This window comes from Rana temporaria, chromosome 1 (genome assembly GCF_905171775.1).
Source record: "Rana temporaria chromosome 1, aRanTem1.1, whole genome shotgun sequence".
Taxonomy (NCBI): domain Eukaryota; kingdom Metazoa; phylum Chordata; class Amphibia; order Anura; family Ranidae; genus Rana; species Rana temporaria.
The window spans coordinates 362,525,380-362,549,275 of NC_053489.1; positions in this window are offsets into that span (position 1 = coordinate 362,525,380).

Genomic DNA, 23,896 nt, shown 5'->3' on the forward strand with positions numbered 1-23,896 from the left:
AATAGGGGAAGGTGAAAAGAGAGTAGATCCCAAAACAATCAGCGGCTCCTAAGGGGGTAGCGCTACATTATTATTATTTTTTTTTTTACGTAATAATTCAATAAGACCTCACATCTGTCCTTCAGGCTGGAAAGCATGAGATCGGGAAAAAAACCCAGAGATGTCATGCTTTCAGCCGTGATTGCAGCTTTGTTAATGTTTCTGCCTCTGCATTTCTGGTGTACTGAGCATGGCCAGGGACTTAGATTTTTTTGATGTTGCTTTTTGTGTGTGAACAAAACTTGGATGTCTCTGAGCATGCTCATAGAGCGTGTTTTTTGGATTAGTAATTTAAACACATCCTTAACAGGTGTAACCACTTACAAGTTCACCCAAAGTAGAGACTGAACTTTGTCCATGTGTTTTCAATTGCGTCATTAACACACAAGCCTAAGTTATATAAAGCGTGTATAGAGCATTTGCTAGCTGCCCTGAAAAAAAGGCAGGTTGTGTGTGTGTGGGGCTGGCAAGAATGTCTTTGCAAAACAGATATGTTTTGATCAAGGTTTTTCTTTTGTCAATGTATGTTTTTTTTTACGGTGTTCACTTTGATGTATTTGTCTGTGCTACATTATTTTGCTAAATATTTCTCAAGATGTTGTGACTAATGTTTCAATCCTGTGTCTGTGGCTCTATTGTGTTATTTCCAAAGCATAAACCATATTCTGTTTACTGTCTCAAATGAACCTATGTTTATTTTTATTTTTTATATTTATTTATTTTTGTTTATTTTACTTTTTTTTGCTTTCCTTGTTTTGTTGACCAATAAAATTACTTTCAAATTTTGAAGTTTGTTTTTTGTTACTTTTTCATGCTACAGATTTTGACAGCTGCAGCTGAAATCGGGCTGATTGGTTAGGCCAATCAGTTGTGATTTGTCTCAAAGCTCCTTTCCTGGTGTGTATGCATGAAATGTTTGCTGTCATTTTTAATCACCAGGAAAGGAAAAATACAGAGCGGTAAGTATTGTTTCCTTTTTAGTGCAGTGGTTCTCAGCCCTCAAGTACCCCCGACAGGACATGTTTTGTGGATTTATCTTATGAAGAATTGCTGTCCAGACTGTCTTTTAAAGCATATGTGCAAGATGAAGGAAAACCTGCAAACATGGCCTGTTGGAGGGGGGGGGGGGTGTATTGGCGGACAGACTTAAAGTGCTGATTTACAGCACTGTGCTTAAATCTAGCGCAAGGCAATCCTATTCTAATTGTGGGTGTTTGAGGGAAGCCAAGTGAGTGTTAGTACCCCTGCTTGTGTCTTTTGGGTTGGGCTTTGTGTCCCTTTTCTTAAAATTGGCTTCACTTCCTGTCAAACAGCTGAACAGGAAGTGAGGTTAAAACCCTACCAATGTCTTTTCTTGGGGACACACAGGTCAATCTAACTAGTGTCCCCATTAAGCAAATTGCACTCCAGCACTGCTGTGTACACCCCAAATGATTAGTTAGTTTGGGGTTTAGTAAAGGCAAAGCCACTCTGCAGTAGAAGCGTAGTCGCTGAAAATCAGAGGGGAAGCACTGATGGTTTTAACATCCAATCCTGTAGAAGCAATTTTTTGGTTTTTTTTGGTTCTTTTCTTCCTTGCTTGTGCACTTGTAGTGCAAAATGGATTTGCCTTTAGTAAATGGACCCCAAAGTCCAAGATCCCTAATAATTTGGGGTGTACACAGCAAAATGCTAGAGTGCAATTTACATAATGGGAAACTATTTAGATTGATCTGTGTGTCCCCAAGAAAAGACATTAGTAAGGTTTTACCCTCACTTCCTGTTTGGCTATGTGACAGGAAGTGAATGAATTTGAAGTAGAAAGTGACAACATTTGTGAGGTGTCTTCACCCTATCAGGGGTGCAGACATCCCCAAAAAATGAGCAGATGATACTTATTTGCAAATTAAGAAAATTGTTTATTTAACATTGGGTGGTGTTTGTGGGGGTCCCTAACACACATTCATACATATTAGCAACGCTGTATCCTGGCCTATTGGCATGGTTATATTTTCTTAGTCCTCTCAATAAAATTATCAGAAATTTGTGCTTAAAGTAGAACTTTAATCAACACTTTTTTCTTTCATTTTGGATAGAGTGAGGGAGGGTTATAGCCCCTGTCAGTTTATTTTGTACCATCCCTGTCCAATTGGGGAGATTTGCCTTCACTTCCTGCCCCATAGCCAAACAGGAAGTGAGAGAAAAACTATGCAAATTAAGGGAATCCAGTGCCCCCCCCCCCCCAGAACTAGTGTGTGTGTACCCCCCCTGAAAATTTCTGGGCGGGTCCTAAAAAAACAGGGTGTGGTCTTGACAGGAAGGGTGGGTAATTTTTCTATTAGGAGGTGCAGAAGTTTAGTCAGGCCTTTGGCAGCACAAAACCTAAATATACTACTGCATATTAGGGCTTATTTAGACAGGATCCGATTTACAGCATGTTTTTAGATTGTGGGAGGAAACCCACACAGGCACAGGGAGAACATGCAAACTCCAGGCAGATGGTGTCACGGGCGGGATTCGAACCAGTGACCCTTTTTGCTGCTAGGTGAAAATACTATCCACTACACCACTGTGCTGAACGAACATGATCGCGGCTGAAGGGATGAGATCAGTGTTTTTTTTTTTTTCCGATCTCATGCTTTCCAGCCTGAAGGACAGATGTAGGGTCCTAGTGACCCCGCCTCTCTCCATAAAGAGGACCTGTCACACACTAGTCCCATTACAAGGGATGTTAACATTCCTTGTAATAGGAATAAATGTGATCCAAAAAAAAAAAAAAGGACAAAAAAGTGCAAAAAGAAAAATATTATGTAAAAAAAAAGAACAAACAAACCAAAGACAATTAAAACGCCCCTGTCCCTAGTAGCTCGCACTCAGAAGCGAACACGCATGTAAGTCCCTCCCACATATGTAATCACCGGTCAAACCACACATGTGAGGTATTGACGCGTGCGTTAGAGCGAGAGCAATAATTTTAGCACTAGACCTTCTCTGTAACCCTGAACTGGTAACCTGAAAAAAAAATTCAAGCGTCGCCTATGGAGATTTTTAAGTCCCGAAGTTTAATAGTGGAAAAATGGATATTACCGCGCTTATCAAAGGAGGGGAAACAGAGAGGGGAAGAAAGGGGGAGGGGAAATGAAAGTGATGAGAAGTGGAGGTACAGCTGCGGCACTGGAAGGTGTATCAAACCATAAGCAATTGAAAATGGGGAGGGTAGTGCTGCGCTAATCAGTGGTGAATGGATAAGTGAATAAACAGGTGGGGGAGGGGAATGAAAGTAGGTGTAATTGAAATGAGGAGCAATATAGCCCAAATGGCATCAGCATAAAAATAAATATAAATGATCAGTGAACAATAACAGTAATGGTGCAAATCATATAACTACACAGGTTCCTCTTAATGTGATGAAATACACTATAAGTAATGGTGCAAAGAAATTCCAGGTAACTGTGCTAAGTGACACTCCTATACTGGTGATAAACAGTCCATCAACAGAGTTTGAAAAATATTAGCAAAAAATATAAGTAAAATTTCAAAAGTCCAAGAAAGCAAAAGTGCAAGTGTAGGTCCGCAATATGGAGTGAGAGGAAAATGGGTATCCAGTGATCCTTTTAGGGTAAGTAAGGATGTCCCCTTACCTTACTGCTGTAAGGTAACAGCATATAGATCCAACCACATTAGATGGTTCACTCGATGGGCTCTGATCCAACAACGGCAGGTCCTCCTTGGAGTTCTCGTCCCAGATTGGTCAGTTTCTCGCCCCAAAGAAATAAAGCATCGATGGTGTGATACCGTTTTAAAAATTTTAATTCTCAAAGAAAATAGACAGGGGTACTCACATAATCCAAAATACAATTGAGCATGTAAAAAAGAGGGGCAATCTGTTGCCAACGTCACCTCCGATACCTCTCAGTGGACTCATGCGCATTCGTCACTATCATGTGACTTCCTCACCTGAGGAAGTCACATGATAGTGACGAATGCGCATGAGTCCACTGAGAGGTATCGGAGGTGACGTTGGCAACAGATTGCCCCTCTTTTTTACATGCTCAATTGTATTTTGGATTATGTGAGTACCCCTGTCTATTTTCTTTGAGAATTAAAATTTTTAAAACGGTATCACACCATCGATGCTTTATTTCTTTGGGGCGAGAAACTGACCAATCTGGGACGAGAACTCCAAGGAGGACCTGCCGTTGTTGGATCAGAGCCCATCGAGTGAACCATCTAATGTGGTTGGATCTATATGCTGTTACCTTACAGCAGTAAGGTAAGGGGACATCCTTACTTACCCTAAAAGGATCACTGGATACCCATTTTCCTCTCACTCCATATTGCGGACCTACACTTGCACTTTTGCTTTCTTGGACTTTTGAAATTTTACTTATATTTTTTGCTAATATTTTTCAAACTCTGTTGATGGACTGTTTATCACCAGTATAGGAGTGTCACTTAGCACAGTTACCTGGAATTTCTTTGCACCATTACTTATAGTGTATTTCATCACATTAAGAGGAACCTGTGTAGTTATATGATTTGCACCATTACTGTTATTGTTCACTGATCATTTATATTTATTTTTATGCTGATGCCATTTGGGCTATATTGCTCCTCATTTCAATTACACCTACTTTCATTCCCCTCCCCCACCTGTTTATTCACTTATCCATTCACCACTGATTAGCGCAGCACTACCCTCCCCATTTTCAAGTCCCGAAGTTTGGTGCCATTCCATGAGTGTGTGCAATATTAAAGCGTGACAAGTTAGGTATCTATTTACTCAGTGTAACATCATCTTTCACATTATCCCTAAAAATTGGGCTAACTTTACTGCTTTGTTATTTTTTAATTAATTAAACCTTTTTTTTGGCCTAAAAAAAGGCGTTTTAAAAATTATTGCGCAAATACCGTTGGAAATAAAAAAAAAATAATGTCCGCCACTTTATTCTCTAGGGTGTCTGCTAAAAAAATATATATAATGTTTGGGGGTCCTGAGTAATTTTCCAGGAACAGAATATCATTTTTACATGAAGGAGAGAAGTGCCAGAATAGGCGTGGTATGGAAGTGGTTAAAGTGAAACAAAAAAAGTGAAATATTCCTTTAAATTTCATACAGGGGGGGAGGGGGTATAACATGCCTGTGAAGTAGTGCATGTTTCCCGTGCTTAGAACTGTCCCTGTACAAGATGTAATTTCTGCAGTAAAAAAAAAGTAATTTAAAAGTAATCGTGGCTATAAAGAATACAGTCATTGCTCACAAAAAAAAAAACGTGGGGGTCCCCCCAAATTCAATTACCAGGCCCTTCAGGTCTGGTATGGATATTAAGGGGAACCCCGCCGTAAAAAAAATTACGTGGGGTTGCCCCCAAATATCCATACCAGGCCCTTCAGGTCTGGTTTGGGTTTTAAGGGGAACTCCACCCCAAATAAAAAAAAATGGCGTGGAGTTTCCCCAAAAATCCACACCAGACCCTTATCCGAGCATGTTAACCTGGCCGGCCGCAGAAAAGAGGAGGGGACAGAGTGCGCCCCCCCTCTCCTGAACCGTACCAGGCCCCATGCCCTCAACATGGGGAGGATGTCCCCATGTTGATGGGGACAAGGGCCTCATCCCCACAACCCTGGCCGGTGGTTGTGGGGGTCTGCGGGCAGGGGACTTATCGAAATCTGGAAGAACCCTTAAACAAAGGGGACCCCCAGATCCCGGCCCCCCCTGTGTGAAATGGTAATGGGGTACATTGTACCTCTACCATTTCACCAAAAAAAGTGTCAAATATGTAAAAAATGACAATAGCCGGTTTCTGACTATTCCTTTATTAATATCTTCTTTCCGCGCTTCTTCTTCTTCCATCTTCTTCTTTTCTGCTTTCATTCGAGTTTCTTCCTCCATCTTCTTCTTCCTCTGCTTCTTTCTTGGGTCTTCTCGTCTGCATCTTGACCGGCTTCTTCTTCCATCTTCTTCTCCTTTTGTCTGCCTTCTCATCCGCATCTTGCTTCTTCTTCTTCCCCGGACGCTGCGCTTGAAATTAAAGTCCCTGCCGTGTGACGCTCCTGTGACCCCGCCCCCCTCTGACGCCACGGGTAAAGTCATAAGAAAGTCCCTGTGTGGGACATGTGCGTCAGAGGGGGCGGGGTCACAGGAGCATCACACGGCGGGAAATTCAATTGGAAGCTGGTCCGCATCTTGCGCGGCTTCTTCTTCCCCGGACCGTGCGCTTGAAATTGAAGTCCCCACCGTGTGACCCCGCCCCCCTCTGATGCACATGTACCACACGGGGACTTTCTTATGAGTTAACCCATGGCGTCAGAGGGGGGCGGGGTCACAGGAGCGTCACACAGCGGGAACTTTAATTTCAAGTGCAGCATCCGGGAAAGAAGAAGCAAGATGCGCATGAGAAGGCCGACGGAAGGAGAAGAAGATGGAAGAAGACGCCGGTCAAGATTTTTGGGGGAACTCCACACCATTTTTAAAAAAAAAATTGGGGTGGAGTTCCCCTTAAAATCCATACCAGACCTGAAGGGCCTGGTATGGATATTTGGGGGGAACCCCCACGTAATTTTTTATTTTTTTACAGCGGGGTTCCCCATAATATCCATACTAGACCTGAAGGGCCTGGTAATTGAATTTGGGGGGACCCCACGCTTTTTTTTTTTAATGAATGAATCCTCTCAGAATTGCCGGGAGCCGTCAATTCATTATTGCCGCGAGTGATTTTTAAATTACTTTTTTTCCTTCAGAATGTCATTTTAAGCAGGGACAGTTCTAACCACGGGAAACATGCGCTTTTTCACATGCTTACTTTACACCCCCCCTAGGTACGAAATTTAAAGGAATATTTAAATTGTATTGTTCCACTTTAAGCATTATTAAAATCACTGCTCCCGAAAAAAACGGCCGTTTTAAAAAATAAAAAAAACATTGATACATGTCCCCTGGGTCAGGACTCCCATAGAGTTCTCCCATAGACTTCTAAAGGGAGTTTGGCGGCGGCTTTACATATTACTTGCATTGCGCCCGCTGCTACGCTGGTTCATGCGCCTAATTAAGGATTTATCCTGCGCACTAATTAAGCCATGAACCAGCGCAGCGCATTGATAATAGTAAATCAGCCCCAATGCTTTCCTATGACACCCTTCACACACTGCGGTTACCTGTTTTTTTTTGTGCGAATAGAAACAATAGAATTAAATGCGTCCAGCTGCGATGTACCACAGCCATCGGCACATAAACGCAGGTAACTGCAGTGCACTGTGTCAGCCAAAATCAAAAGTCTTGGGGTCATCTTCGACTCCTACATGACAATGGATGCACAAATAGGGTCAGTAGTCAGCGGATCTCACCATCTGCTGTGCCTACTACGCAGACTTACTCCTTTTATTCCCAAGGAAGACATAGCGGTGGTGGTGGGAGCTATTGTAAACTCAAGATTGGACTATGCAAATGCCCTTTACCTCGGACTCCCAAAGTACCAAATCGCTCGTCTACAAGTCGTTCAAAATACGGCCGCTAGACTTGTGACTGGGAAAAAACCTTGGGAATCAATCTCACCTTCACTGAGAACACTTCACTGGTTACCAGTAAAAGACAGAATCACTTTTAAAGCACTCTGTCTAACGCAGAGATGTATCTATGGGAATGCTCCCCATTATCTATGCGAAAAAATAAAAGCTCATAATCCCAATCGCGTTCTGCGATCCACCAATCAAAATCTCCTCCAGATACCGAAAGCCAACTACAAGTCCAAAGGAGAAAGGAGATTCGCGGTCCAGGGTCCTAGACTATGGAACGAATTACCAACCAGCATTCGTTTGGAGGAGAACCACTTGGCGTTCAGGAGACAGATCAAGACTCATCTCTTTTGATACCAAAGGAGACAGGAACAACAAGCGCCCAGAGGCGATTAAGTTCTCATGTGCTGCGCTATATAAGTTTTCATTCATTCAGCTGCGTTTGGTACGAATCTTGAGGGGGAACTCCACGCCAAATTTCAAATAAAAAACCGGCATGTGTTCCCCCTTCAAGAGCATACCAGGCCCTTCGGTCTGCTATGGATTTTAAGGGGAATCCCCGTGCGCCAAAAAAACGGTGTGGGGTCCCCCCAAAATCCATACCAGACCCTTATCCGAGCACTATGTAAGAATTGTGGTAATACTGCGCTGTCAAGTGAACTAACAAAAGATAAATGCTGCAACTTTAAATGTGAGACACACACAAAATGAACCAATATAGAAAAATCCAAGCATGCAGCCCGGCCGGTCAGAAAAGGGTGTGGGGACGAGCGTCCCCCCCTCTCCTTAACCGCACCAGGTCGCATGCCCTCAACATGGGGGAGGTAGGTGCTTTGGGGCAGGGGGGTGCCCTGCGGACCCCCCACCCCAAAACACCCTGTCCCCATGTTCATGAGGACAGGGCCTCTTCCCGACAACCCTGGCCATTGTTTCTCGGGGTCTGCGGGCGGGGAGCTTATTGGAATCTGGGAGCCCCCTTTAAAAAGGGGGCCCCCAGATCCCGGCCCCCCTACCCTAGGTGAATGAGTATGGGGTATATCATACCCCTACCCATTCACCTGGAGGAAAAGAAAATGTAAAAAAACACAGGTTTTTAAAGCAATTTATTAGTCAGCTCCGGGGGTCTTCTTCCGACTTCTCTGCTCTTTTGGGGGGGGCGTTCTGCCGGGGCCCCCGCTTTCTTCTTTTCTTCTTTTAAGCTCTTTTACAAGCAGGGGCCCTGGACTTCTTCGCCGTCTTCTCTGTTCTCTTCTGCCCGGCCCCGGTCTTCTGCCGTCTTCTCCCCTCTTCTCCTTTTTTCTTCTGCCGGCTTCTCCACTGTCTTCTTGCAGCTCTTTTACCAGCGGAGGCCCAGGCTTCTGCGTCGCCTTCTTCCCTCTTCTCTTCTTCAATGTTGACACGTCGCTTCCTCCTGCCATAATGCCGGGTGCGTGGCTCGCACCGACTTATTTAGGCCTCTTATGACATCACAGTCCCAGCATGCTCCGGGTGGTGACGACATAAGGGTGCGGGATCACCGGGGCTCCTGCTTGTAAGAGAGCTTAAAAGAAGAAAGTGGGGGCCCGACAGAACAGAACAAGACGGCGGTAAAGACCGGGCCCCCCCCCGGCAGAAGAGAACAGAGAAGAGGGCAAAGAAGTCCGGGGCCCCCGCTTGTAAAAGAGCTTAAAAGAAGAAAGTGGGGGCCCCGGGACAACGCCCCCTCCGAAAGAGCGGAGAAGTCGGAAGAAGACCCCCGGAGCTGACTAATAAATTACTTTAAAAACCTGTGTAGATCTGGGGGCCCCCTTATTAAAGGGGGCTCCCGGATTTCAATAAGCTCCCCGACTGCAGACCCCAACAGCCAACGGCCAGGGTTGTCGGAAAGAGGCCCTGTCCTCATCAACATGGGGACAGGGTGCTTTGGGGTGGGGGGGCCGCAGGACGCCCCCCTGCCCCAAAGCACCTACCTTCCCCATGTTAAGGGCATGCGGTCTGATACGATTAAGGAGGGGGGCACTCGCTCATCCCCACCCCCTTTCCTGACTGGCCAGGCTGCATGCTCGGATAAGGGTCTAGTATGGATTTTGGGGGGGACCCCACGCAGTTTTTTTTGCGTACGGGGGTTCCCCTTAAAATCCATAGCAGACCAAAGGGCCTAGTATGCTCTTGGATGGGGAACCCATGGCGGGTTTTTATTTGAAATTTGGCATGGAGTTCCCCCTCAAGATTCATAACATACGCAGTGCTTGGTATTGGCAGGGATCCAAGTTGGATCCCCGTTCAATATCGTGCCACGGCTAAAAGCAACCGCAGCTAAAAGCACTGTACAAATGCAGCTGATCGCTGTGCCTGGAGTCTTGAATTCCAGCAGAAAATAAACATGCTTTTAACTGCGGCAGAACAGCCGTCCATGTGAAAGGGGCCTTACTCTTCCTGCCCTTAAGCCCTTGCCTGTTTTACTTGTTTTAAATAAGGACTTTTATTTTTTTAAATTTAGAGTGCATTCTAAGATAGTATAGTTTAATATACATTATATTGCTTTTAAAGTTGATTCTCGTTACCCAATGCCATTTGTTGATTGACCCGAGGTAAAGTCAAAGAACTGATTATTCTTTACTTGGGTACAATCTCATTCTGTGTATCTTATTATAATTCGAGATTTTCCTAGCTTGTGACGGAAAATATTGATTATATGAAGACAGGAGGCGAGTATCTTATTTTGTTTACAAACTTTTTTATTTGGTACAAAATGGTGGTACAAAAAGCAAAATGGCATACAAAAAAAAGAGTACACATAAGAAAATGTCCAGGAGTCAAAAAATAGACAATAGTAAACTATACAAATCTTATGTAACATTAATAAAACATAGTTCTAAAGAGTAGAGAATTAAGATGAGGGTCAAAAAGTAGATATAAAACCATAAGTGTTATTAGGATAAACAGATCAGCAAAAGGAATTATGCGATTTAGATGGGATTAAAGAAAGTAGCAGAATGTTCAAACCATGGGTCCCATTTTTTATTATATATATGGATCGAATTTTGAACAATGTGATAGATTTTTTCCATAAGGTTTATATTGTTAATTCTCGTTTTCAATTGATCTAATGGAACTGTGGGGGATTTCCAGTGAAAAGCAAACAGCCAGTGGATCGCAACACAGATTGTGTGGATTAGTCTCATGTGCTGTATGGGGAGGCCTATAATAGGGGAGAACAGAAGACAGTTCTGAACTGTCAGTTTGACATTGTAGTTTGAAATCTTAGAGGCAAATTTCTCAAGTTGTTTCCATATATATGTGATTCTATCACAGTCCCAGAAAGTGTGTGAGAATGAACCAATGGAGTTGCAGTTTCTGAAGCATAGTTGTGAAACGGTCGGAAATATTACATGTAGTTTAACTGGGGTATAGTACCATCTGGTGAATAGTTTCAGTGCAGTTTCCTTAATAGCAATTGATCTAGTGCATTTGTGAAGGTTGTTGATAGATTCTTCCCAGTCATCTGGGGAATAAGAGAAGGATATCTCCTGTTCCCATTTCTGCATGTAAGAAAGTTTTGGAGAATCTGTGTTATTAATGAGATTGGGGTACACCTCAGAAATAAAGCCACGTTTTCTAGGGGATTTCAGACAAAGTTTTTCAAAAAAGGAAGGTGGGTTTGTGTCTGTAGTCTGAAAGTATGTGTTAAAGAAGTGTCTAATCTGTAGAAAGTTGTGAAATTCTGTGTTGGGAATTTGATATTTAGATTTCAACGAGGAGAAGGGAATGAAGTTATTGTTTTCTAGAAAGTTAAATAGGGAAGTCTGATTATTACTGATCCACCAAGAAAAGTCTCCCAAGCCCTTGGTGTATTGATGAAATTTCGGGTCACCAATGAAGGATGCATGTGGGGGAGATTTAGTGATGAGATGGTATTTTCCACTGTATAATTTCCATAATTGGTATGATTGTGACACTATATGGTTAAGGGATTCTATAGCGTGATTAGGAATTTTATTTCCCCAAAGGATGCCAGAAATAGAATAGGGAAGGATCGAATCTCTTTCGAATGCTACCCATGGGAGATTAGGGTTGGAAATGTGCCATTGTGCCATTTGAGACCATCTGGCGGCTAGGTAGTATAGCCAAAAATCCGGGAGGCCCAAACCCCCATCCTTATGGGATTTAAATAAAACAGACCTGGAAAGACGAGGGTGTGAGTCTGCCCAAATGTATTTATGAATATCAGACTGGAATTTTGTAATCAGAATTTTGTTGATTCTAATTGGAAGTGCTCGAAACATGTAAAGAAGTTTTGGCAATATTATCATTTTTACCGCTGTGATTCTACCAAGGAATGAGATGTTGAAGGGTTTCCACATTCTAAGAGTTGATCTCAGTTTCAGCAATAGCGAAGTATAATTCTTGGAAGCTATATCTTTAATATTGGGGGTAAGAAAGATGCCTAGATATGGGAGTGACTCCATTGACCATGAAAAGTTAAAAGAGGACCGCAATGATTCTAATTGAGCTGAAGGGATATTTATAGGCATCCCTATAGACTTGGATACATTAACTGAGAGACCTGATAGTGACGAAAATATATTAAGTGTTTGTAAGAGGTTGGGAAGAGCAATATTCGGTTGGGTGAGGAATAAAAGCATGTCGTCCGCATACATACTTAACTTATATGTACCATTTTTTGTGGAATAGCCCTTAATGTCTGTGTGACTAAGAATTGCTGTAGCCAAGGGTTCTATCGCCAGCGCAAATAATAGCGGGGACATAGAGCATCCCTGTCGTGTCCCCCTGCCAAGTTTAAAGAATTCAGAGTTGCAGCCCGGGAGTCTTATTCTGGTGGCTGGATTATGATAAAGAGCATGGAAGGCATGTACAAACTCACCTTGAAAGCCATATTTTTTCAAGACTATGTCTAAAAAGGTCCAGGAAACACTATCAAAAGCCTTGTTAATATCAAGGCTTAACATTAAGAGTGGTTGAGAGTGTATATTTGCATCCTGAATGATGTTTGTAACTAACCGAATGTTATCCGTGATTTGTCTACCTTGGATAAAACCAGATTGATATGGGGAAATTAGAGTGGGGATTATAGCAGACAGTCGGTTTGCTAAGAGTCTACTAAAAATTTTAAGATCATTGTTAATGACTGAGATGGGTCTATAATTCTGGGGCAGTGTGTGGTCCTTGTTCGGTTTTGGAATGAGGGACATATTTGCAAGTAACATTTCCTCTGGGAATTGGTCTCCTTTCAGTATATTGTTGAATAGTTTGGAGAGGTGTGGTATAAGGAATTGGTGATATTGTTTATAATATAAGGAGGAGAAACCATCGGGGCCAGGGGCAGAGTTCTTTTTGAGTGATTTAATTAATTATTTGAAGTAATTCCTCCTCCGTACAGGGTGCATTTAGTGATTCTATATTAGTTTTAGTTAATTTGGGGAAAGGGAGATTATCCAACCAATTAATGGAGGAGAGAGGGATTGAAGAGTTTGGCGCTGAAAGGAGGTCCGAATAAAAGTTTTTAAAGATAGAAAGAATCTCTTGTGGGTGAGTGATTAGTTGGTTTGAGCTATTTTTAAGTTTATAAACGTGTGTGGGTTTAATTGTTTGATTGAGTTTCCTGGCGAACATTGTAGAATAAGAGTTACTAGATAAGAAAAATTTTGCCTTAGACCACCGAAGAGCTTTTTCTGCTCTAAAAGTGAGAAGAGAGTCCAGCTCTGTGCGTTTTTGTGATATCAATTTAAGGGTATCTGGGTCGTGTGAACGTGTATGGTCTTTATATAAGTTTTGGAGATCTTTTGTAAGGGAGTGAATCTTTTCCCATTTACTTCTATTACATTGTGCAGCTCGCTTAATAAGGTGACCCCTCACTACTGCTTTGTGTGCCATCCACAGAGTGGAGGGAGAGATATCAGGGTTTGAGTTTAATATGAAATAATCCTTAATTTCAGATGCTATTTCTTGTTGATGAACAGGGTCCGAAAGTAAAGATTCATTTAATCTCCATGAGTAAGGGGTAGGGGTAAGGCCTATGAATTCTGTACTAAGAGTGACAATTTGGTGGTCCGACCAGGAACAAGGGTGTATTGCGGCATCATGTGTGTTAGCTAGAATAATAGGGGTACAGAATATGTGGTCAATGCGAGAGTATGAGTCATGTGGGTGAGAGTAGAATGTATATTCACGTGCACCTATGTTTAAAGCTCTCCAAGAGTCTATTAGCTGTAGATCGTTTAAATGTGTAATGGTTGTTTTAGATAGTGTTTTAGAACTCAAGTTTTGTTTGCTACGATCCAGATTCGGTTGCATGACCGAGTTAAAGTCACCACCTACTATGATATGTGAAGAGTGGAGTTGTTGCAATTTGTTAAAAAATTGGGTGAAAAATGAGGTCTGTGCATCATTAGGTGCATAAACATTAGCTACAGTAAGCTCTCTACCTGATAGGGTGCCTTTAATTATGATGAACCTACTTTCATGGTCTTTATAAACTTGCTGGATTTCGAATGGAAAAGAATGGTGAAAAAAAATTGCCACTCCCTTGGTTTTGGAGGAGGATGTGGTGTAAAAGGATTGATTATATGCTTTGTGAAAGAAGGTAGGATGAGCATCCTTCATAAAGTGTGTTTCCTGCAACATAACAATCTTGGCTTTCAACTTATTATACTGCAAGAACGCCTTCTTTCTTTTGTTTGGGGAATTGAATCCCTGCACATTATGAGAGATTAATGTAATACTAATAGCCATAAACCATAGAGAGTGTCATAAGAATTCAACAGGAAGTGAGGTAACTGAGGAACTGTAAGTTTAGGGGGGGGGCAGGGAGCCAGGGGTCTTGATCTGTTTAATGACCTATTATTAATCCAGACTGTAAGGAAACCTGAGACAAGTATAACTTCAACAAATAAAAAAACTTTTGCAAAGAGTGTACCATATTTACCATCTCTATCAGAGATTACATCTAATGTACCATTAAATATGTTTAACCAAACATAGAAATGTAGGAAAAAAAAGGGGTTGAAAGAAATTTTTTTCTTCAACCGACAGTGAAGCAACAATAGACCAGTTAGTCTGAAACTCAGTGATGTCGACATACAACTGCGAATAACCAACACTGTAACCAATGTTAAATTAAGTAAAATGAAAAACCATAGTAATTCGCAGTTCAGACGAGAAAGGGCAACCCTCATATTAAAGAGAGCAGTCCTGACTGAGTGGGGGAAAATCATAGCGACACGGGGCGGGGAGCCACAAAACATTTACATTAGAAAAAATACCTGTGACGATCATTGCTGAGACAACCAAACAGATTACCGCCAAAAAAAAAAAAAAAAACATATATAAACTATCTTAGACACAGACTCTAAGTCCAAAAATTGTGCAATGGAACCCATAACTGAATTACGCAAGTCATATTAAGTGCAAAAAATTCTATAAGAGAGACCACATTAGATGAGGTAGGTGTAATTATCTATTATGTTAAACCAGAAAAACTATCTGGTAAATGTATAAGGCCCACAGAGGGCAGATAAAAAAAAAATATATGTATATATACATATATACATACATATACATACACAATTAAGCCTGAGGCGAGTTAGGCAATATTTGCCCATGAAAGGAGCTACAGGAGAATTACAAACATTACTATATCTGTTGATGACCATCAGTGTGTAGGAGTCAGCTAGCCAATATATCTTGCATAGCAAAAAATGGTCAGCATATGGAAATCCTGAAAAGGGTAAGACATACCAGCATATGGCAGTAGATGGCAGTGTTACCACATAACTGACAACCTCTTAACAAATATGTATGATAACACTATATCATCTACACCAGGGGTCTCCAAACTTTTTACTTCGAGGGCCACATTGTATATTTTACAGATATTCGCGGGCCGAAAAAAAAAAGAAGCTATTTAAAAATGACTCCTCAGCTATGGAATACAGTAGGATTAAAAAAAGGATCCCCCTCACACTTGTGTCCCTCATCAGAGCCCCTCACACTTGTGTCCCTCATCAGAGCCCCCTCACACTTGTGTCCCTCATCAGAACCCCCTCACACTTGTGTCCCTCATCAGAGCCCCCTCACACTTGTGTCCCTCATCAGAGCCCCCTCACACTTGTGTCCCTCATCAGAGCCCCCTCACACTTGTGTCCCTCATCAGAGCCCCTCACATGTGTCCCTCATCAGAGCCCCTCACACATGTGTCCCTCATCAGAGCCCCTCACACATGTGTCCCTCATCAGAGCCCCTCACACATGTGTCCCTCATCAGAGCCCCTCACACATGTGTCCCTCACACGTGTCCCTCATCAGAGCCCCTCACACATGTGTCCCTCATCAGAGCCCCTCACACATGTGTCCCTCATCAGAGCCCCTCACACATGTGTCCCTCATCAGAGCCCCTCACACATGTGTCCCTCATCAGAGCCCCTCACACATGTGTCCCTCATCAGAGCCCCTCACACATGTGTCCCTCATCAGAGCCCCTCACACATGTGTCCCTCATCAGAGCCCCTCACACATGTGTCCCTCATCAGAGCCCCTCACACATGTGTCCCTCATCAGAGCCCCTCACACTTGTGTCCCTCATCAGAACCCCCTCACACTTGTGTCCCTCATCAGAACCCCCTCACACATGTGTCCCTCATCAGAGCCCCTCACACATGTGTCCCTCATCAGAGCCCCCTCACACTTGTGTCCCTCATCAGAACCCCCTCACACTTGTGTCCCTCATCAGAGCCCCTCACACACGTGTCCCTCATCAGAGCCCCTCACACATGTGTCCCTCATCAGAGCCCCTCACACATGTGTCCCTCATCAGAGCCCCTCACACTTGTGTCCCTCATCAGAACCCCCTCACACTTGTGTCCCTCATCAGAACCCCCTCACACTTGTGTCCCTCATCAGAACCCCCTCACACTTGTGTCCCTCATCAGAACCCCCTCACACTTGTGTCCCTCATCAGAGCCCCCTCACACTTGTGTCCCTCATCAGAGCCCCTCACACATGTGTCCCTCATCAGAGCCCCTCACACACGTGTCCCTCATCAGAGCCCCTCACACATGTGTCCCTCATCAGAGCCCCTCACACATGTGTCCCTCATCAGAGCCCCTCACACATGTGTCCCTCATCAGAGCCCCTCACACATGTGTCCCTCACACGTGTCCCTCACACATGTGTCCCTCACACGTGTCCCTCATCAGAGCCCCTCACACATGTGTCCCTCATCAGAGCCCCTCACACATGTGTCCCTCATCAGAGCCCCTCACACATGTGTCCCTCATCAGAGCCCCTCACACATGTGTCCCTCATCAGAGCCCCTCACACATGTGTCCCTCATCAGAGCCCCTCACACATGTGTCCCTCATCAGAGCCCCTCACACATGTGTCCCTCATCAGAGCCCCTCACACATGTGTCCCTCATCAGAGCCCCTCACACTTGTGTCCCTCATCAGAACCCCCTCACACTTGTGTCCCTCATCAGAACCCCCTCACACTTGTGTCCCTCATCAGAACCCCCTCACACTTGTGTCCCTCATCAGAACCCCCTCACACTTGTGTCCCTCATCAGAACCCCCTCACACTTGTGTCCCTCATCAGAACCCCCTCACACTTGTGTCCCTCATCAGAGCCCCTCACACATGTGTCCCTCATCAGAGCCCCTCACACTTGTGTCCCTCATCAGAACCCCCTCACACTTGTGTCCCCCATCAGAACCCCCTCACACTTGTGTCCCTCATCAGAACCCCCTCACACTTGTGTCCCTCATCAGAACCCCCTCCACACTTGCGTCCCTCATCAGAGCCCCCTCCACACTTGCGTCCCTCATCAGAGCCCCCTCCACACTTGCGTCCCTCATCAGAGCCCCTCCACACTTGCGTCCCTCATCAGAACCCCCTCACACTTGCGTCCCCCATCAGAACCCCCTCACACTTGTGTCCCCCATCAGAACCCCCTCACACTTGTGTCCCTCATCAGAACCCCCTCACACTTGTGTCCCTCATCAGAACCCCCTCCACACTTGCGTCCCTCATCAGAGCCCCCTCCACACTTGCGTCCCTCATCAGAGCCCCCTCCACACTTGCGTCCCTCATCAGAGCCCCTCCACACTTGCGTCCCTCATCAGAGCCCCTCCACACTTGCGTCCCTCATCAGAGCCCCTCCACACTTGCGTCCCCCCCATCAGAGTCCCCCCCCCATCAGAGTCCCTGCACACATGTGTCCCCCCCCATCAGAGTCCCTGCACACATGTGTCCCCCCCATCAGAGTCCCTGCACACATGTGTCCCCCCCATCAGAGTCCCTGCACACATGTGTCCCCCCCATCAGAGTCCCTGCACACATGTGTCCCTGCACACATGTGTCCCCCCCATCAGAGTCCCTGCACACATGTGTCCCCCCCATCAGAGTCCCTGCACACATGTGTCCCCCCCATCAGAGTCCCTGCACACATGTGTCCTTGCACACATGTGTCCCCCCCATCAGAGTCCCTGCACACATGTGTCCTTGCACACATGTGTCCCCCCCATCAGAGTCCCTGCACACATGTGTCCTTGCACACATGTGTCCCCCCCATCAGAGTCCCTGCACACATGTGTCTCCCCCATCAGAGTCCCTGCACACGTGTCTCCCCCATCAGAGTCCCTGCACACGTGTCTCCCCCCCATCAGAGTCCCTGCACACGTGTCTCCCCCCCATCAGAGTCCCTGCACACATGTCTCCCCCCCATCAGAGTCCCTGCACAAATGTGTCTCCCCCATCAGAGTCCCTCCACACCCCCCTGAACATCTACATCCCCATCAGAGCCCCCCTCTTAACTTGTGTGAAGCCCAGCCTCCTCCAGCACATTTTTCTCCCCATCACCTTCTGCTATTCCCCGTAGATCAGTGTGTTCTGTGCTGCTTCTCTGAAGAGCTGGTTTAGAGCAGACACACACTGCACTTGCCGGGTCCCGCCCCTCTTACACGGACAAGCTGTTACAGCAAAAACGAAACTTAATCTAACTCCGGGGGAGGAGCTGGGAGGAGCAGCAGGTCTGCACTGAAACACAGGCTTTGTTGGGACACTCCCTCAATGCCTGTCAGAAGGCAAAGCAAGCCCCGCAATTCGAGCAGACTCCGTTCCTGCAGTGAGTCTGGTGACTGAAGCTGCGGGCCGGACAAAACCTCCTAGCGGGCCGGATGTGGCCCGCGGGCCGTACTTTGGAGACCCCTGATCTACACCATTACATGTACTATGATATTGTAATAACTTGAAGTAGCATGAGGGCAAAATTGCAAAATAAACTAAATGAAACCTCATAATAGAAACCCAGAATACTTATTTAAATATGTACTTAACCTAGGGTTAAAGTGAGCAGCAAAAAGCTATATCAATATGAAAAAAAAGAAAAAAAACAGAGTCAAAACCTGAGACCAATTGTTAGGTAAACCTGAGGAAAAAAGGATTAAATGGGTGAACCAAGGAAAAGGGTAGTTATTTCAGGCGCCATGGATCGGCGTCAGGTCTGAATCTGCGACGGTCTCCTCGGATTACTGGTGTGTTCCAGATAGGTGCTGGGCGAGGCGTGGATGGGGTGCGCGGGAGATTGCTAGGATCCATCAGTCCCAACTTGAGTAAAATATCCTGTCCTTCTGGGATGGTGGTGGCGATGTAAGTGGTTCCGTTGTAAGGGACAATCAGCTTAAAAGGGAACCCCCATCTGTATCTGATCCTGGCAGTGTAAAGCACTGATGTGATCTCCTTCATTCTTCTGCGTCTGTCCAGCGTTGCTTGGGATATGTCAGGATAGATTTGCAGCTGAACTCCCTCCAAAGTGATATTTCTCATGCCTCTAGCAGCGCGCATGATCTCCTCCTTCACCAGAAAGTCCTTCATACATAGCACTATATCTCTGGGTGGTTTGTCAGGAGAGGGTTTAGCTCTCAATGCACGGTGAATACGATCGCAGACAAAAGCCTGGGGACTATGATCTGGCAACAGGAGCTGGAAAAGCTTAATGGAGTAAGGTACCAGGTCTGTGATGGTTTCTGGGACCCCTCTAATTCTCAGGTTAGACCTTCTGTTTCTGTCGTCCAGGTCCTGGACATGTGCCTGCAGATGTGTAAAAGCAGATGAGAGGGATTCATGTTCCCTGGAGAGGTCATTAAAAGCAATGGAGAGTTCATCATGCTTGTTTTCTAACAGGTCTGTACGAGACCCCAGTGAGGCTATTTCCTGGGACAATGTGCTTGTGGACTTCTGGATCTCTGTCTGGAATTTGTCAAGGAGCTTAGTGCAAATAGCTTCTAGGCTAATGTCCAGGTCTGCCTTAGTAAGTGGGGTGTACTCACTGTTTGTTGCAGAGTTCATTTCCAGAGGTGCCTGTGGAAGTTCTTGTGCAGAGGAGGAGGGGGGAGGGGAAAGCATGGTTCCAGCACCATGCTTAGCCATCTTGCCACGCTGCTGTGATCTGAGGAGATAATGAGTGAGGGTTTTCTGGCTGCTCCAGCGTCTCCTCTTCCCTGAATTCGGCATGCACAGGTGCTAGTGTGCAGGGGTGTCAATAAAAAGAGCTTTTGGCAGTATGAATAGCCCTGATGTGTGGCTGAGAGCCCTGTGAAGACTGGAGCTCTCTCTAAGTGTGACTGCTCCGTCCCATGTCTCCTGCTTCCCTCAGGAGGCGAGTATCTTATGCATTATCTTTCTTTAATAATGCCCATAGCAGAAATACAGTAAACATTTATTGTAACTTAAAAGAAAAAATTCAAAGAACTACCCTTCCCAGCAGTCCCTGGGCCAGCGTAGCCCCTCCCAGACCGTAATCTATATAAGGGACTGTCTGAGGTAACCTATTCCTCTTTCTTCATGCGAATTAGTGTAAACAGGAACCGAAAGTCCAATTAGACATCTCCGCGGCTGCCGGGAACCTTCCGACCGGAACACAACATCTGAATCTGGAGGAAACGAAAGGACAAGGCCAACACGGACCAACTTCATCCGGACCAACTTCATCCCAACGGGGACTATAGGAAAACCAAAACCATTCGGAGCCGACAGTCGTCTTCAGGCACATGGACCAACGGATTCAGTCAACGGCATCCCGACTCCGGATCTGGAACGTAGTAGGAGCCTCCATCTGCGGTGAACTAAACCCATGGATCGAAACGGAACAGCAATCCCGAAGGGGTTAGTGAAAACGAACTCCCGGGGGGGGGGGGGGGGGTACCAGCCTCCGACTTGCAGGGTGTGTGGTTCAACAGTCTAGAACGAGAGAGAGACAACCTCGTGACAGGGTTGGGTCGGGAGGGAAGATACTCGCCTCCTGTCTTCATATAATCAATATTTTCCGTCACAAGCTAGGAAAATCTCGAATTATACCTCAGACAGGAGGCTCATATCTTATGCAAGTTCAAAGCTATAACAATGCATATATAGATGATAACAAATGAAACAACTACAAAATTGATATAGATATGTGTTCCTCCGATCCAAGCAGAATTGGCGGAAAGCAATCGTGGTTACCAGTCCGCCGCTAGCCGTAAATCCTATAGGGAGCCGCCCGGGGTGATGACCTAGGAGCCACCGCTCCTCTGGAGGGGTGGGCGCCCAACGGGGTTACATAAGACCCTGCCATTTCCATGATTGATCGTACCCCTCTGGCTAGCGTAGCTGAGGAAACCGGAAACTGAGGTTTAGCGTAGGAATGAGGAGTAGGAAGAGATGCGAAGATCGCAGTGGGACCGTGAAGGACTAAGAAATCCGTAGACAACGGAGTATGATGTGCGGGGAAGAACGGGTAGAAAAAAACGATGAAGTCCCATCGCTGTCCTACGCACGACGGAAAAACCCCGACTCTCCGAGGCGGGATCCGACGCCTGGAATGGCCAACGTCGTGACACCCGATATGCGTCTGACGGAATCAGACACGAGGGGGCAGTAGCTCAAACGACAATAACCTCCGACAGAGTGAGATTGTCCCCCCAGTCCTGGCGCGTGGTCAGGACCACTGATCACCTCCCAAGAGCGTTGATACCCTGGGTGTGATGGGCGTTGAAACTTAACGCTTACTAAGTCGGTACACCATGGGTGTTATCCCACCGGTAGTAAGTCTACAAGGGAGCGGTAGTCCGAGTTCGCAGCGCGGAAGGCGCAGGGGAGCTATAGGACCTCCCGGACTCAAACGAGTCCACCAGGTAGTTGGTCATCTCAGACGAACGCCTTCATGAGGTTAACTTGTCGTTGATCACCTAGTTAGTTACCCAGAGTCCTCCGGATGATCGAAATGTATATCTAGTCCCAAGGCCTAGATCAAGGCAAGTGGAACCCCCGTTATAAAAGAAAAGGTCGCTGTCCGTGACCGACACCCCGAAAACCCAACCATGCGAAGAGAAGTAGGACGTGCGTCGTGAATAGAGGGTGCAGATCCCCGTACAGACTGGGGAGAGAAAGGATCCCATAAGGGAGCAAGGGCCAGGAACACTGACCGGTGCAGTCGTCAGTCGATGGAATTGGGCGGGTAACGAGAATTCCAATCTAACACCATAGCGGAAGTGCCCGGGGTACATTTCGCAGTTGGAACGATGTCGCGTTCCAGGCAGAAATGTCAGAGATCTTGCTAGATCCGTTAGGATTTTGGGTCAAGGACCCCCCAAGCGAAGGTCGTACTGGACCGCGGATATGGTGTCCATACGCAAGAACACAACGTAGGTGGACGTGTGTGGCATTAGAGTCCTGATGGCAAGACGGTCGTCAGGATTTCCACGTGTGAACGTGCAGCAGAGACTCCGCTGTGGGCCACGCCCCTCCTGTGGACGAGGGACCGCATCGAGTACCCCAACCGAGGTGGTTGGCAACCTATTCCAAGATGAATCCGTCGTGGAGTTGCAGGTGGACCTGCCGTGCCTTCTGTCGACCTGACGTAGCCACCACCGTAGTTCAATTATGGCTTCCGTGTCCAGAGTGACGACGTCTGCACAGTGAAGCCCCTGGCAAAGACGTAGGGACTGAGACTCTGAAGGTCTCGATAGTGAAAAGAAGCTGGACAAATGGCCTGGATTAACGCCGGAAACAGGCCGACCAGGCGAGCCAGTCCGCGTAAGGATACCCGTCGTTAGCCCAGCACGATACTGACCTCGTGCAGATGGCGGCCAAGTGGTCATGGGTAGCCGAAGGATCACTAGGTTGGTGTCCACCAAGAACCCTAAAACTCTACCTCCTGAGATGGGGAGAGGATAGATTCCCCGTCATCTTTGGGGAACTGTCCCGGAGGCGTGTTCGTTCGCCAGGCGAGGGGTACGAGCCATTAAGAGTAGGTCGTCCAAGTAGATAATCAACCTCACCCTTTGTGTCGCAGAATGTCGTCACTGTATACAGTAATTACGAGAGATTTCTCAAGTTACTACCGGGCGATAACCGCCCTCCTTTCCTGACCAGGAAGACGTTGTTGGGGAAACCCGGGGAGAGCGGGTCCGTCTCCACTATCGTTTGGGTGAACCAGAGGCCCTGCAATTCGTTGTCTATTAGGGCGGTGTTCAGGTCTGAAGCCCGAGGAAAGAGGGACTAGGTCCATCTCCGGTCCTATAATCCTGATAGACCGGCACTGTACCGTGTTAGACTTTGATGACGTTTGGGCTCATCCAGGATGGAATAGAGCCCTACCGTCTTGGAATATCTTAATCAGCGTGATCCCGACTAGCCTGCCCTCGGTGGTCAGACCGGGGTCTGATTCGGCTAGGTGAGACAGCTGGGGAACAAGCCACGTTAAGATTCGAGCGGCGGTGTCCAGTCGGACCCGTAGTGTCCACGCATCCCAGGAGGCGACCGCCCGTTGGGCCCAGCCCCGATTTGGGACAGGTCAGTCGGCTGTTCAGCGGCGTGGCCTGCTCACTAAGGTGTGGGATGATGGTGATAGGTCCCAAAGATCCAAGGCCCTGGTCTGTATGATCCGAAGGACCTCTCTATTCCCAGCTTGGGGGATTTCCTGTGTATGGTGGGATACCCCCAGGGTATGGGGTTCACCTCGGGAGTGTGCACAGCCATAAATGGTAAAGGAAGGGGGTTACGCCCTGAAAATGATTCGGTGAGTTTTTCGACCAATCTCCGGGTCCATTATGTGATATATTGGATCACCTCGGGCGGAGGTGCCCAGTCATCGGAGTGTGGATGGCATATCGCCCCCGGATCTATAATGGCTCTCTACGAGAATCCATAGAGTGTCACCCTGGGAACAGGGTTGGCGTCGTCATAGAGCGCCATGTGCCCACTGCCCTAACACTCCTCATCATTCTCATCATCTACAACCTCAGACTCAAGGTGTTAGCCGCCTCAGACTCCGCGGACAACTCTGGAAGAGTCCACGAATGGGTCTGGCTTAGTCCGTCTAACGGATCGCTGCCT